Source organism: Schistocerca nitens, chromosome 1 (genome assembly GCF_023898315.1).
Source record: "Schistocerca nitens isolate TAMUIC-IGC-003100 chromosome 1, iqSchNite1.1, whole genome shotgun sequence".
NCBI lineage: Eukaryota > Metazoa > Arthropoda > Insecta > Orthoptera > Acrididae > Schistocerca > Schistocerca nitens.
This window is the reverse complement of record NC_064614.1, coordinates 322,109,797-322,124,820: the sequence shown is the minus strand read 5'-3', so window position 1 is coordinate 322,124,820 and position 15,024 is coordinate 322,109,797.

The following is a 15,024-nucleotide window of genomic DNA, read 5'->3' as shown; positions in this document are numbered from 1 at the left end:
ACAAATTAGAAAATTCAAACAAAATCAGAATCAAATAAATACGCAACACCAAAGAGAAATCCGCGAAGTACAAGATCAGCTGACATAGGTAATTCAAGAATTACGTATTTCAGAGGACACTCGCGCTCCAACACGGGAAGAGGGACTTAGAAATACAGAAAAGACGCAAAATAATAACACAGGGCATTTCGGAAGTTATGAAAGAAATTGGCAATGTGCACCGAATTTTGAGATGGAACCGCCGAAACGACGTAACAATGACCGATATGCGACTCGCCGACATGATGACTTTGACTATAAGCTTTTTATTACTACACGTAAATTCAAAACATTTAAGAATTCTGGCAATGACATTCATCCACAAGCATGGCTCCATCAATTCTCTCATTGTTTTCCTCCCAACTGGTCATTAGAGCACAGATTAGAATTTATGTGTGGCTACTTAGAGAATGAACCAGCTGTAAGAATGCGATTGGTCATTCACGATTGCCACAGTGAAGGAGAATTTTACCATGCCTTCCTCTCAGCGTATTGGTCTCAAGCTACACAAGACCGAGTAAAACATAGCATCATAATGATGAAACATTTCGAAGAATCTGAATTCTCCAGTCTTGTGAAATATTTTGAAGACATGTTACACAAGAATCAGTATCTTTCAAACCCATACAGCCCCTCAGAACTCATCCGCATTTGCTTAATCAAACTGCCTGAACATTTACGACATATTAATTTGGCAGGACGTTGCAAAGACGACATTGAAGCATTTCAAGGACTCTTACAAGAACTGGAAATTGATACTGACAATCGCGGAACGCACGAGCACAACCATTACAGATCACATCCGTCGCAATTCCGCGATGAAAGAAATAATAACTGGACGCGACAAGGCTATTCTCACAACATAAATCGTGACCGAAACAGACACCACCCGTATGACAACCATTGGCAGAGTAGTAATAATTACAGGGAAAGATCACCTCTCCGCGGTAATGACTATCACAGAGACAATCAGAGGAACAGACAATATGGGAACCAAAACAGTTATTATTACGGGAGACAGAATAACTTTAGACGCAACGGTCCACCGTGCAGTGATAATTCAGGGAGAAATTCTCCACCACTTAACCGACAAAAAAGAAACTATGGAATCTACCGACATGACGACAGGCGATATGATCGTAACGACAGACCTGAACTGCATCAGAATTGGCGGGATTTAAACAGGGCAGGGCCCTCTCGACAAGGTGAATTTGTAGAAGTTAGGTCCCCAAACCCCAATAATGATGCGCGCCAACAAAGAGACAATAGGCAATGACTCATACCGCTGGCAGCCACAAAACGCACGTGTGACACTAACGACGCAGCTGCCGTAGCTAGTAATTACGTAAAAATGGAAGACATTAGGGACATCTTACTCCAGGAACACGACGTAAAACTTAACAACATTGCATATCCTGTGATTCACATTACTGTAAATGACGTAAAATTTACGGCAGTACTTGACTCTGGCAGTCCCATTTCAGTAATTAGTGAAACAGCTTTTAGAAAATGCAACAAATCGAACGATTGCCCCACACTTCCGTTACGTAAGATTAAATTACAAGGTGCAATTTTTGGAAAAAGTGTATATGTACGCCAACAAACCTACTTAGAATTCTTTTGTCAAAGACACAGCTTCTCTATGAACTTTCTTATTGTTCCATTATTGTCGACGGAAATTATACTGGGAGTAGACTTTTTGAATGAATACAAAGCAATCTTAAGCTTTCACGATGCTGAAATAAGTTTAGAAAAAGAAGGTAAGTCAGTAGCTTTGAATTTTGAAGATTGGCTCTCAAACCATGACGAAGAAATTAATCGGCTTTACCTCCTGTTAGACAACAGTTCTGAATTTTCGACGGAACTTGACACTAACAATCACTCTGCAAGTACTGACAGGGGTGATATCGACGGCGCATTTGATACTAATGAGTTAATTCAGAATAAAATTCAAACAATTGAAAATTGTAATTACAATGATAGGCAAGACCTTTTTGAGATTTTACAAGCACATTCCACAGTTTTTACTCACAAAACAGGAACAATCAAGGGATTTCAATACCAATTTCGTGTTCGTGAGCATACTAAATTTTGTGTTAGACCATACGTAATTCCAGCGCATTATAGGGACCGTGTTAGAACAGAAATACAATCTATGCTTGACGAGGGCATTATTGAGCCTGCAGTAAGCTCATACAACAATCCATTACATGTTGTTGAGAAGAAAAATGGATCGATCAGGCTTGTCTTAGATTCGAGACAAATCAATACTATCATCATTCCTGAAACAGACAGGCCGCAAACGTTAGAAGAACTTCTTCAAAATTTTAATGGTGTAAAAGTGTTGTCTTCCATTGATCTCAGATCCAGCTTTTATCAGATCGAACTTCATCCAGAATGTAGAAAATACACAGCTTTCCTTTGTTTCGGCGTTTGTTATCAGTTTCGGAAACTTCCCTTTGGTTTGAACATTTCTTCAGCAGCATTCATTCGCGGGCTAAATTCCATATTACCTGAGTTCTTAAATCGTCACATCACCTTATATGTGGACGATATTCTAATAGCAGAAGCTTCATGGGAACAACATAATCGCATCCTCAACAGTTTGTTACGTATTTTTGCAGAATCTGGAATTACAGTTAACTTGGAAAAGTCTGAATTCGGTAGGTCAAAGGTGAGGTTTTTGGGACATATTATTTCTTCTGAAGGCATTCAGCCGGATCCTGAAAAGTTAGAAGCAATCAGAGCCATTCCAGTTCCATCCACAAAAAGACAAGTCCGCAGTTTTCTGGGTCTCGTAAATTTTTACCGTCGTTTTCTGAATATGCAAATTCTTGTTACACCAAAACTTTGTTCTCTCACTGGAAAAAACACTATTTGGAACTGGGACGAACAAGCACAATTGGAATTCAATTCTTTGAAAGAATCGCTACTTAACGCGCCAATACTAGCTCATCCAGATCTGTCACAAGATTTCTGCCTTAGCACGGATTCTTCTAAAGTCGGACTTGGTGCCCATTTATTTCAAGAAGCCATAGAAAATGACACTACTGTTCAGAAAACCATTGCTTTTGCTAGTCGAGTGCTAACAAAATCTGAAAAAAATTATTCCGTTACTGAATTAGAAGCTTTAGCTATCGTTTGGGCATTTAACAAATTCCGTTTCTTTCTTTCTGGTAAGCGCGTAAAAGTATACAGTGATCATCGTGCACTACAATTTCTTATGTCTTCAAAATTAAATCATGACAGGTTAAAACGTTGGGCATTGTTTCTGCAAGAATTCCGCTTCACAATAGTCTACATTCCCGGCAAGGAGAACATTGTTGCGGACGCACTGTCACGCGCACCAGCTGGGCTTGAGAAAAGTAACACAGAAGGTAGCCTCGAGAAAAATTTCAGTATTCTTTACATTCAGAAAGTCGCCTTTGAAAACTTCATCACCACATCTTTAAAGGACATTGCTCATGAACAAGATAAAGATCCGATTTGGAAAGACATCAAGAGCAAATGGCATGAAAAGACACACACTCAGATTCGGCATTATTATCTGGTTAGAAACAACATACTGTTCAAACGCTGCACTGTTGATGACAAGCTATGGGTACTTTGCATTCCTGACGATTTTGTTAATAAGCTCATTTGGTACATTCATTTCAGCTATGCACATTTTGGCCCACGAAAATGTTATCATATTCTTCGAACGACTTGTTATTTTAACAATATGGAATAGAGAATTCGAAGAGTCTTGTCTATTTGTAAACTTTGTCAAAAGGCGAAACCATCTACTATCTCCCATCGTGCTCCGCTGTTTCCTATCATTCCTTCTAAATTAAAAGAATTTGCTGCTGTTGATCTCTTGGGACCGCTTGTCAGAACATCTAATGGATTTTCGTACGTTCTAGTCGCTGTTGAACTTACTTCAAAATTTGTTTCTTTCACACCGTTACGTAAAGCCACTGGACGGTCTGTATCCAACGCCTTTGTTAAAAATTTCTTACGTGAAGTTGGACACGTTAGTAAAGTCATTTCAGATAACGGACCGCAATTCAGATCTGCTGTTTGGTCACGCATGCTTCGCAACCATAAAATCAAACCTGTTTTTATTTCATTGTACTCACCACATTGTAACCCCTCCGAACGGATTATGAAAGAAATCAATAAGCTTTGCAGACTTTATTGTCACAGAAAGCATCAGCATTGGGACAGATATTTACACTTATTTCAAAACGTGCTGAATGAAATGCCTCATGATTCCACTGCTTTACCACCTACTCTTGTACTGAAGAATGAAGAACCACCGAACAGAATCAGAGAGCTTGTACCTTTCCCGAATACACGGAAACTTCGACACAAAGACATAATTGATTTGGCTCTTAAAAATATAAAATCTGCAGCAGACAAAAGGAGAAAACTACACGGTAAAGCAAATGCAAAGAAATTGTATATTGGTCAGAAGGTTCTCATTAAAGCTCATTCATTGTCACATAAGAAGAAACACTTGAGTCACAAATTCTTTCTAGTTTACAATGGACCTTACAGAATCTGACGTATACCACATGATAATTGCGTTGAAGTTGAAACTCTGTGCACTAGGAAGAGTAAAGGTTTACACCACATTTCACATGTAAAACCGTTTATTGAGAGATGATCTGCTTTTTAACTTAGTCTTTGCCATAAAATTTTTCACTTTATATTACTAGTATGCTTTGTCAGACTTAAGAAACTGTTAACATGCAACAATGTTTGAAGTTAAACATCCAGTCTAGAACCTAGGGAACATTTTTAAACAGAAATTACGAATGTATTGTTATAGTGAACAGACGACACAGTGTTGTATTTGTACATTCTTGCTTGTTAGCTGCACGATTACGTAACGACTATCAGGCTTAAATACTTAGGACACATACTGGTACTGCTAATGAGATTTTAATGCAACATTTTGGTTTACTTGAAAATACATTCTGGTTTTAAAGTACTTTCTGTGAGATACCAGATGATACAGTGGTTAGTTTATGTGACAGCTACACGATTTTATCACGACGCTACTAATGAGTGACAATTTACAATGTTGCTTTTGCGGTGTATCTGTTTTATATCTGCACAGTCTTCGGAATTCTTCTGGAAAGAAAAACATGTTTTAGTAGTAACTTTTGTGGTATAGCAACAATGAGACAGCCTTTTTCGTGGCACAACAATACGTTACAGTACAGTACTTTCTTCATCACAACAATAAGCGTAATAACTACGATATCTATACACAAAGCATTTCACTTTTGTTTATCATGAGGTAAGTACATTGACTTCTGCAGAACTTAGCTTTCGGAGGACGATAACTACGACACTTCCACAGAATTATCTTACAGCAAGACGCACATTTAGCGCTACAGGGCACGCATTTGAGAGATTAATTTTGTACTTATGCCATTTATTTTTCAAGATTTTTGAATTACAAAGAAAGTTTTCCATGATACATTTCCTTCCATTGCTGTAATCTGTTAACACCTGAGGGTATAATTACATTAATCCTCAGGGGGGTACACGCTTACTTTGCATACCATGTGTTTGGCGAGCACAAGGAGCCCTAGCTAATATGGTATTTGCTTATACAACTTTACACATCGGTACCATATTTCTCCAACACATAAATTACACAGCTATCTGATCATTTAACTGAGAGATAAACATTTTTTTTACTGCATTAGTGACAGATGTTTACGTAATTACACAGTTGAATAACTTCACACTTATGAAATTGCATTTTGTCTGTACTTTGTGAACTGTTCATATTTTTTCGGAACCATTGTGATACTATGAGAGCTTTGAATGATGTATTTGGTAAGGGAGCATGATTTTAAAGTACATTTGAGGTAGATGACACTTTTGACATGAGCAGAGAATTTTTTTTTAGGTTTTGAAATTATTGGAGGAAGCTACGACGATTTTGAGAGTTGACTGAGGTGTTATGATGTTATTTTTACGACGACTATGTGTATTATGTTGTTGCGGTATGTTTATGATCAATAAGCTGATGCTATATAAGGAATGTGATTACGTGTTTATATGTATATGAATAATCAATAGAAGTTAGGGACTCTGGTTGGAAACCGAGAATCGTACTTTAAGAGTTATGAAATGTGTGTAAATGCGTGAATGTATCACAATGCCGACGAAAATTTTTTTTGGTCGCTGTTATATTTATAGGATTTTGTTTCTACAGATTTGTAACCCAAATTCTTGACCTGTGAAATATTTTTATATGAGACTGTCACTGTAGCGGAAACTGGTGTCGTAAATATTTCGGTAAGAAAGTTCAGTGACCACCTGCACGTAATGCGTCATGGGCACCCAGGTGAGCAGCCAGGTGTGTCAGACGCCTGGAGAAAAAGCCATTATTGGGAGCAGCGGCACAGGTAGAAAAAAAAAGGGAGGTCATTATCCTCGCTATTGACGTTCCTTTCTAGAAAGCATCGTAAATACGACACGCTAATAATAACTTGGAAACATTTTTACATCTGCACACCTGATTATGACAAGCGTCTTTCTACGAGAGTTGAGAGAATGTCTACTAACTTATGAAATGTCACATGACTATTGAATGATATTTTTATGCTTTGCCTTTCATAGTTGCTTATTTCATTTGATATCTAGTTTCCAGCTGTGTTGCAGCATGGGTTTTATAAAAAAAAATTCATTCCCTAATGTGAACACTTTCTGTCAACACATCTATTAAATAATTATTTTATGACCCACATTCTTCGAAAAAGGAGCTCTTGGAATGGAAAGAACAATAAGAAGGGACTAATAACAGGAACTGCATACATAATTTTCTTTTCAACTACTTGGTAATTTTTTTTCGTAGAGTAAGTTTTTTGTGATGCATCACTCTAGTGTTAAGATGTGACGTAAGTTTTAAACATGGCCATTTTTACTGTAATATTTTTTCTGCTTGAGCTATGTCATGTTTAGGTATAAGTTGCTGCTGTTTGCCAGGCATAGTGTTATTGAATTTGACTTTGTATTATTCTGTTAAGCCAGTTTTACTAATGATTTATTTTTATTGTTTGCTGCACATTGCCTTAGATTAGTTGTAATATTACAATTGCTTTGCTAATTTCTTAATGCTGCTTGCTTCGCAAATCTGCGTTTTTTTTTCATTGCTGTTTATATTAATTGTTTTATGTGATGCTGCATTGCCTCATCCTTTGGTATATATATCTGAGCTCAGTAGATTTAAGTTAGCTTAAGAGGGGGTAGACTATATAAGAAACTAATTATGATGAATTGGAAGCAATGCATTAACAAGGTATATGAAAAAGATTTGGGCCAAATGAGTATTGTACAATGAGAAATAATTATTTTGAGAGAAATATGAATAGAATACAGGAAGGAGGTTTAGATAGGACCTTTTGGAAATAATGAAGAACGCAGGGAGATCTCCGAGAAGTAAAGAAAGTTTTGTTTGCAAAATACTGCAGTAAAACAAACCCTGTCCTTTCCTTTTGTGTTATCCCTCTATGTGTTTGTGTACCCTTGTGTATTTGTTTTCTTCCTGTCTCTGTGCAGTTCCATAGAATTTTTTCTTTTTCTATTACTAAGCTACATTCACTATGATGAGGAATACTGTTATCCTCAAATATAATTGGCATTAATAATATGTTATTTATCTTGTAAATATGCTTAGACATTATTTATCTGTTCTGTTTTGTTGCTCATGTGTGAAGTTGATGTTTCAAAAGTTATTCTGATCTTTATGTATGTACTCATGTCATTATTTTTGTACCACTGATGTATATATTTCTATTCTGTTGTAAAGCCTGTCTTACTACAAATGTTATCTGTATTATTATGTTTTTAATGATGTTTTCTGTATCTTTGTAATTGTATTCTTATGTTATAAAATTGTAATTGACACCAGGTCATCAAATTAAGTAACTTGTAAGTTCCATTTCACTGCTCACACATTTCTGTTGGTCATAGTATATGGACAATATGTGAGAAGTAGGGACTGATAGTGTTTGCATGTGTGTTAATAATTCAGCAAGGGACTGGATAACAGCATTGCTGGTTCTAAGGACATTTCAAACAAATTTTTTGTGAATGGACAAGTGGTGGTTTATGGACTTGCTATATTCTCCGCAAGACTCTTTGATGGTGATTGTGCACCTGCACAGTCACAACAGATGGCTGCTGGCCATCTCTACCAGGACTACAGTGGGTCTGTATCTTTGATGGCCCACCAATTTCTACAAGGACTGCAGTGGGTCTGCACCTCTGGTGGCCCACCAGTACCGTAATCTCTACCAGGACTACAGTGGGTCTGCATCTTTGATGGCCCACCAATTTCTACAAGGATTGCACTGGGTCTGCACCTCTGGTGGCCCACCAATACCGTAATCTCTACCAGGACTACAGTGGGTCTGCTCTGTGATGACCTACCAAACGATATTCTTCAAAACTTCGATTGACTCCGCTGTGGGTTTGCTCTGTTGTGGCCCATTACCTGTCAGCATGTCAAGAGTCAGCACTGTCTTTCCATTGGAAGGACAACACTACTTCTGCAAGACTGCATGGAAATCCACTACTTCCGTGTGCATTTTCTTTTACTGCTCAGACTTTGAGAAAAAGACTGATATTTTACTGTGATGAACGATTAGGACTGTCTTTATGGACTGTGAGAAAATTTTAGCTTTTGACCAACATTGTATCAATAAGTGTGTGCATTTGATTTCTTTGTTATTGTAATTATGAAAAATTTTTGCAAATCTATATTGGGCACTGCCCAAACCAATTTGTAAAATTTTTGTGGGGAGCATGGGGGCTATGTAAGTAGGCTGTCTAGGTTTTTTTATTGGTAACGCCACCTCTGTATAAAAAATCACTGGCTGTGCTGTGTGCAGTCTGTGGCTGCTTTGCATTGTTGTAATACTCGCCATTGTAGTGTTAGGCAGCTGGCTGTGAACAGCGCGTAGCGTTGCGCAGTTGGAGGTGAGCCGCCAGCAGTGGTGGATGTGGGGAGAGAGATGGCGGAGTTTTGTAATTTGTCATGAACTGCTATATATATGATGATATGAAGGTAAATACATTGTTTGTTCTCTATTAATATCTTTCATTTGCTAACTATCCCTATCAGTAGTTAGTGCCTTCCATAGTTTGAATCTTTTATTTAGCTGGCAGTAGTGGCGCTCGCTGTATTGCAGTAGCTTGAGCAGCGAAGATTTTTGTGAGGTAAGTGATTTGTGAAAGGTATAGTTTAATGTTAGTCAGTGCCATTCTTTTGTAGGGAATTTTGAAAGTCAGATTGCGTTGCGCTAAAAAAATATTGTGTGTCAGTTTAAGCACAGTCATTGTATAAATTTTTCTAAGGGGACGTTTCAAAATCTGAAAAGAAAAAATCTTACCCTTATGAGTGAAACAATTCGTAAGTTATTTCAAATATTCAGGACTAAAGACGTACACATCGGCCGTCAGTGTGCTATAGTAATTTCGATGACGTTTCAGTGCTCAAGCATGATGACGGATTTGCAAGCTGAGTTACTACTGAGTAACATTCAACACAGATGCTCTAAAAATTGATCATATGATTGACTATATCTCTTCCACCTGTGGTTAATTCGGCCGTTCTTAGGCTAAGAGAAGGTATTTTCTTAAAAGTTTGAATGACATTTCCGCCATTTGACTCTATAAACGTCTTTATTTTATATTACTGTCATGATCTCGGACTTAAGAAATCTCAAGTACAACACTGTTGGGCGTAGTTAAGACTTTGTCAAATGAGGTCATCGTCAAGTTCCACCAACATTATTTTGGAAGATTTGACTAAACTGCTGTAGTTGATAATGGCTTAAGGCCGAAATCGCGATAGTAACATAAAATAAAGTATTTTGTCAGTCAAATGGCGGAAATATCATCCAAACATTATTACATGGCTGTGGCCCCACAATGTGAATGGATTCTTAAAATTTCTCCGGCTATCACTTTCTTAGTCAAAGAGATTACTTTCCTGTCGACATGTTTTAGCCTCTTTGTTTGGTATGCAGTATTTACCGTTGTCTGTGACTTAGCCATTCAGCAAACAACTGCTAAGAGTTTTAGGAGCTGATCGTTGTTGACTTTGGTGGTCTGGAGCCTTATTTTAGTCGTCTATGACTAAATTGTAAACTCCCGTACCGTACGTAGCTGACTGTACGCTGCAGTGTCATCCATCTGTTCAACTCACATTCCTGCCTATAGCATAACCTTCACATATTTCCTTATAAATCTATATTAAATACGTTTCTATAGTTTCTTGATCTTTTCAGGCCAACACCGTGAGCTTATTCTGTGCCCCCTGAACCGCTGAAACCGTTACACGTATTTCTTCTCTCTCATTCTTCATCTAAAGAACTGGATTCATAGCTTCCTTCCCGACCACATGGCCGTCGTAAGAATCCTTCCGACGGAAACCATTATTCTCCACAGAATTCCACCTCCATATGTCTTCCGCACAATCTGCACCTAAACTGCTCGCTAAACATGACTATCAAATAAATGTTGTCTGATAGAAATTCTTTCTCTTTAATGTAATTATCATTATGATACATTCTTCACAACAGTCTAGCGAATACTGTACAGTGACAAATGTTGGCATTAATATCTACTGTTGGCATACTTTAAATGCGAATCTTTTAGAACTGAGAAATGTTGGCATCCATATCTGCTGTTGGCATGCTTTAAATGCGAATGATTTAGATTAGACTTTCCGGTGTCAGTTATTGATATCGATTGAAACAACAAGTTTACTATTTACTCACATAATTTATTTCACTTCTGCTACATGTTGCAGAGATTTAAACCTCGATTATCAGATGAATTTGTGTGAATTAATAAATTTTAATTCACATATGTATTAATTTAAGTAAATCCACCTGGTGATGGAGGTGTATACCTCTGAGTTGCGTAGTTGAAATAAAATAAATTGTGACTGGTAACAGTAAACGTATTGTTTCGACCAATGCCGTTGCTGCAATAATCATACATCATGGGTATTTCAAAATACGGAGATGAAAATTTTATAACTAAAGAAAAATTCCTTGTGTCTTCGATTAGAAAACAGACATGGACAGTTAACGTTCTCTCCCTGTTAACTTAAAGTTAAATTATTTTGAATGAATAATATCCGGTTACTTGAATTGAAACTTTTGGGTGAGATAAGTTGCTTCTTTTTTAAACACAGTTATCTCCCACACTCCCAGGTATAGCTTTAATTCCTTTTTGAAGTCTAAAGTCTACAAAACAAAATGTTTAGGCAGTTAAAATTCGTAATCGTACTCTGTCTGCCTCTCGATTCCGAAGCCAGCACCTGGAATGAAATTTATGTGGCTTTGTAGAATTCCAGTCATCGTTGACTCTGAAAACTATTAAATTAGTCAGAAGCACAATCGTACGCTGTGGGGAAGCCGGCTTGAGTGCTATGACGTACTCACTTTGAAGCATGGGAATCAGTGTCCACGTTGTGCATTAATTATGATAAAAGTCCAGAACTTAATCTCTCAAAATAGAGCACAAATGACCGTGGTGCAGGCTTTACTGATTTCCCAAGATACAAAGTTCCCTACGATTTATGACACACCAAATAATGTTCCGTGGCACAGACAAGGAAGGTGACAAATAACCGAAGAATTAAACGTACCTTTTCCATTCATGAAATTATATTTTTCCGCAAATGACCTTGTCAGCTAAATTTCAGGATACATCATCACCTTCTTTGAGATTAAACGCTACCGTAATGAATCAAATTACTTTCCGTATTGAAAACGGCAGCTTCCAACAATGCCGCTAATTAAAGTTCCGCCGCGATCATACTCTCGGCAATTCTAAATCAGTAGTAAATAAGTCCAGAGCATACGTAATGTTCCACATTATACCCACAGAGTTTGTGTATCACGACGCATAATCTCTCTCTCTCTCTCTCTCTCTCTCTCTCTCTCTCTCTCTCTCTCTCTCTAGTCGTAATGAGTCTTTGATCCACAGAGATCACTTGTGCTGTTAGGCATATACATTTGTACTTAAGGCAAGTAAGTGTGAAAAATAGGGAAACATTGCAAATGCTCCTCTTGGGAGCAACAAACTTTAACCATCAACTAAATTTGGTTGCTACAAATTAAAAAGAGATTTTCCAAACTTAATTTAATGAGAAACCACCGTGTTTATTTGCAAACAGACCAAAATTTAGTACCTTAACCATTTTTACTGTATTTCAATGCATTATATTGAGGGTAGCATTTGGTACAAAGTTGCTGACTTTCACTGTGGAGAGAGGCATAGCTATTAACCGTGTGCATTTGCAAACAGAGTAAAATTTAGTACCTTAACCACTTTTATTGAATTTCTGTACATTATCTTTAGGATAGGATTCGGTTCAATGTTGCTGCTTTTTACTGTGAAGAGGTGCATGTCTCACTCTACCACACAGCCATGGAAGATCACAATAAATTCAGGTCTACCCATTAGGGAGCTGTCTTCTAGAGGAGAACCATTGAAAACCCCAGAACCCGCAGCCTTCATGACCTATTCGCGATATATAGGTGAGATGTGTACTAAAATTTTGAAAACTACACACAGAACAAAGAGAACTAAAATAGTATGTACAAATCACCTTGGTTATTTTGAAACGTTATCTAATTTCGCGTTGATAACATGTTTGAATGTTCAGATTAATAACAGGGCATAAACTCCAGTTTGTGTGTTTAAAACAGTTCACTGAACAAGTACAAAACAAGAATCTGTTGGCCTGAATAGACTAATTCGACGAAGGTTGATGGAGTTGGTCGTAAGATGGATGATGCAGGCTGACTGGAACTGTCTGAGGTTGATGTTGGAAGAATCTTACGGGAACCAGTTTGCAGAAAAGTGAGATGATCTCGAACCTCACGGCATGAGACAGAATCAGTAGGACGTGAAAAAATTTCAAACATTGGATCAGTCAGAGATCTTTACTTAGACACTGCAAAAGAACGGGTTAGTAGCACATATCTCCATCGGACCCTTCATTAATTCCGTGGATTCGGAAGAGGTATGATCCACTTCAGTGTTCACTTCGTAGCAATCGATTTCATCTATTCTTATTAAGTCTTTCAGAACTAAATCACTCCCCATGATAATTTCGTTACATTCAGAAGTTCTTGGACTGTATGAAGTCGGCAGATCTTCAGTACTTTTTACACGCTGTGCCACGTATCTCTACATATACGAATTTTTCGTAAGAGCCGATATTCAAGAAACATCGTCCTTCATTTTAGGAATCCTTCACTCTGTATCATATTATCACCCTTCGTAGTAGGGCAGATAATCTTTTGTATATCCAAAGTTAATATTCCACCTGGAAAATGCTTCCGACGAAGAATATAGCTCACCTTGCCTTCGCACTACTACTAAGTTTTCATCATACATTTCTCTGTTAAATTCCTACGCTTTCTCAATTTCTTTTCATTCGACGCCGGAATCTGAATTCATTTTAAAGTGGATAGATAAATTTTACATTCATGATCATCTGAAATCAATTAAATCACACAAACATGTATGACGGATTTCGTCTTCCTGAAAGTAAAATTCGTCAGGGTCAAGAACCATCAAACGAATCCCACTGTACTCCTTATACACCAACAAACTTACAGCTACATTAAGTGACAAGAATTTAGCAAAATCTGACTTTTCATTATCGATGATTCCACAAAATTCACCACCATTACAAATCAGAATACCTCATTCGGGAAAGTTCAGTAAATTCATACAAAATACTTACGTTGCATAAAGCTGAGTGGATAAAACACATACACACACCCTAAATCAAAACTTAAATAATTAAAACTGAAGACCACACAGCCATTCAAATATATAAACACACTTACTCTTTCGGTCATTAATAAAAAGAATTAATTTGTTAATTACTAGATAAACGCTATCATTACTTCTCTACAGCACTCACTATGACGTACATAGTCTCTTATCAGCAACTCTGATCTCACTGTGAGTGCGTCGTACTCAAACACCAAACATAATTGGCTCAAAAATGGCTCTGGCACTATGGGACTTAACAGCTATGGTCATCAGTCCCCTAGAGTTTAGACCTACTTAAACCTAACTAACCTAAGGACGTCACACAATACCCAGTCATCACGACCAAATACAATTACTATAAATTTAATCATAGTCCATCACTCCTCACTATGTAATTCCTAATCACTATGAATTTAATCATAATAGTCTTTTTCTCACCGTTAATCTCTTCACATGATATTTCTTAATATCATGATTGGGATACAGTCCTATAATTTGTATACTTTCTCGATACGACAGTAAATACGCACCAGGGTTTTGTAATAAATGTTACTTCCTATTCTTTTTGAAAAGTAATGAGGATCGAGGATGTGCTCGCAACAATCCCTTTTCGCCGATCATAATCGTCGGAAAACGTTAGAGTTTTTTGTCATAATCCTTTTTTCTGATGCTGGTCTTCAAGGTGAGATTAATCAGAGCTTGTCGAATTTTCTCTTCGCAAGGTATGTCAGTATCTTCTGCCTTCGGAATTTTATCCATCCACTCATTTCTTGCCTGTCTTCTAAACATCAGCTCAGCGGGAGCGAATTTGGTACAGGCGTGAATCAAGCTGTTCATAATTACATCAAATTCCTTAAGACGCCAGGGAACCGGATAGATGCTATGACAGTAAGTCCTTTGTGACATAACATCAAGATGACACACATACCCTGTGATAATTCCGGGTTTTTCTTAAAAAACAGCCGAATGAGATACTAGGAGTTTTGATAACTGCTGCTTCTGTTCATCAGTGAGGTGCACAGGTTCCTTTAATTTCTCGATTCCCTCTCTCGTATGCTACTATTGCCCAGGATACAGTCCACGATCAGTTTTTCCACAATCAGGAACTCGCATGTTAGTAATTTTTAACATTTTTATCCAGGGAGAGCAACTGATATTGTTTATATAAGA